The 2,814-nt window shown below is 39.4% G+C and overlaps 1 pseudogene; it reads right to left on the bottom strand.

The window, feature by feature from the left end:
* LOC112816237 (5'-AMP-activated protein kinase subunit gamma-2 pseudogene) overlaps positions 1-953 on the bottom strand; it is a 7,074-nt pseudogene extending 6,121 nt beyond the window's left edge.
* Positions 954-2,814: the final 1,861 nt, after the last annotated feature.

The raw sequence follows: 2,814 nt of genomic DNA on the forward strand, positions 1-2,814 counted from the left end.
ATTGGTGAATTTAAAGATAAGTGTGAGAATTTCAAGCAGAACAAGAGAAAAGGCAAGTGGCCCAAATGGTCAGGTGTCAAAATCCACCCAGATTCTCTAAAACAAAGGAGCCTAGGGGTGTGGAGTTGGCCTGGAGGTCGTTTTGATTGGCCAGAAATGTGTTTACTGGAGACAGCCCTCTTTGATGTGGAATCATCAGTAAAAAAGAGGGCGGAAGCAACTCTCAGGCCTTACAGCACAATCCTGTGATGCTGAAGCATCAGAGTCAATGGTGAGGACATCCACTGCCTGGGTAGCTACTATGATAAAATCACAAGTAGAAAGAGTTAACCCAGAAAGGGCACATCTAAATAGACAGGAGCAGATATTTTTCCAAAGAAGACATCCAAATGGCCAACAGACACATGAAAAGATGCTGAACTTCACTCATCATCATGGAAATACAAATCAAAACCATAATGAGATACCAACTCAAACCTGTCAGAATGGCTAAAATTAACAAAACAAGAAACAACAGGTATTGGTGAGGCTGTGGAGAAAGGGAAACCCTCTTACACTGCTGGTAGGAATGCAAACTCCTGCTGCCACTCTGGAGAACAGTGTGGAGGTTCCTCAAAAAGTGCAAAATAAAGCCACCATAAGACCCCGCTATTGTACTACTAGGTATTTATCCAAAGAATACAAACATAGTGATTCTAAGGGGTACATGCATTCTAATGTTTATAGCACAAATATGCACAATTGCCAAAATATAGAGTCCAGATCCCGCAGACAAATTAATAGGATAAAGAAGACGTGATATAATATATATAYCTATAATTATATCAATGGAAAATTACTCAGCCATCAAACAGAATCAAACCTTGTAATTTCCAGGGACATGGATGGAAGCGTATTATGTTAAGCAATATAAGTCAGTCAGAGAAAGACAAATACCACATTTTTTCTTTCATATGTGGAATTTAAGAAACAAAACGGATGGGGCACAGGGTGGCTCAGTCGGTTAAGCATCTGGTTGGGCTCAGGTCATGATCCAAGTGTCCTGGTATCGAGCCCCACTTCGGGCTCCCTGCTCAGCAGGAAGCCTGCTTCTCCCTCTTCCACTCCCTCTGCTTGTGTTCCCTCTCTCACTGTGTCTCTCTCTGTCAAATAAATAAATACAATCTTAAAAAAAAGAAACAAAACAGATGAACATAGGTGGGAGGAAGGAAAAATAAAATAAAAGGAAAACAGGGAGGCAATCCATAAGAGACTCTTAACTTTTGGGAACAAACTGAAGGTTGCTGGAATGGAGGTGGGTGGAAGTATGGCTTAAATGGGTTATAGGTATATGGGGGGGAAGTTGTTGGCATGAGCACTCGGTGTTGTCTGTATGTGGTGAATCAGCAAATTCTACTCCTGAAACCAATAATACACTATATGTTAACTAATATGAATTAAAAAAAAGAAAAACACTTTTTTTAAAGAGGTAATTGAGTTAAAATTAATTATAAGGAGGGACCCTAGACAAATATATGAAGAGCCCTTTTCAGAAGAGATTAAGACATGGATACACCAAAGGCAAGTTGATGAGAACACCCAGTGAGACGATGGCCACATATGAGCTGAAGAGAGAGGCTTCAGAAGAAATCAACCCTGAAGACAGCTATATCTCAGATTTCTACTTTTCAGAATTGTGAGAAAATAAACGTTTGTGGTTTAAAAATAAATAAATAAATAGGATTATAGTAGCAAATTCTATAGCAATTATACAGGCAGTAGTCAGAACTCCACTGTGTAGCAAATGATGGGTATTCATCCTTTCTGATGGCAGAGTAATATTCCATTGTATATATGGACCACATCTTCTTTATTCATTCATCTGATGAAGGACATCTCGGCTCTTTCCACAGTTTGGCTATTTCCGACATTGCTGCTATGAACATTGGGGTGCATATGGCCCTTCTTTTCACTGCATCTGTGTCTTTGTGGTAAATACCAAGTAGTGCAATTGCTGGGTCACGGGGTAGCTCTATTTTTAATTTTTTGAGGCACCTTCACACTGTTTTCCAAAGTGGCTCTACCAACTTGCATTTCCACCAACAGTGTAAGATGGTTCCCTTTTCTCTGAAACCTCTCCAAAATTTGTGCCTTGTCAATTTTTGCCATTCTAACTGGTGTAAGGTGGTATCTCGATGTGGTTTTGATTTGAATTTCCCTGATCCCTAATGATGACGATCATTTTTTTTTTCATGTGTCTGTTAGCCATTTGTGTGTCTTGTTTGGAGAAGTGTCTGTTCATGTCTTCTGCCCATTTTTTGACTTTTATTTGTTTTTTGGGTGTTGAGTTTGAGAAGTTATTTATAGATCTTGTATACCAGCCCTTGATCTGTAGTGTCATTGACAAATATCTTCTCCCATTCTGTGGGCTGCCTCTTTGTTCGGTTTATTGTTTCCTTTGCCTTGCAGAAGACTTTTATCTTGGTGAAGTCCCAAAAGTTCATTTTTGCTTTTGTTTCCGTTGCCTTTGGAGATGTGTCTTTAAGAATTTGCTGTGCCTAATGTTGAAGAAGTTACTGCTTATATTCTTCTCTAGGAAACTGATGGATTCCTGTCTCACATTGAGGTCTTTCATCCATTTAGAGTTTATCTTTGTGTATGGTGTAAGAGAATGGTCGCGATTTATTGCAGCAACATGGATGGAACTGGAGGAGATTATGCCAAATGAAGTAAGTCAATCAGAGAAGGAGAATTATCATATGTTTTCACTCATTTGTGGAACATAAGGAATAGCATGGAGGTCATTAGGAGAAGGAAGGGAAAAATGAAGGGGGG

Source organism: Callorhinus ursinus, unplaced genomic scaffold (assembly GCF_003265705.2).
Source record: "Callorhinus ursinus isolate GAN/ISIS: 27379988/994484 unplaced genomic scaffold, GSC_fseal_2.0 scaffold81, whole genome shotgun sequence".
NCBI lineage: Eukaryota > Metazoa > Chordata > Mammalia > Carnivora > Otariidae > Callorhinus > Callorhinus ursinus.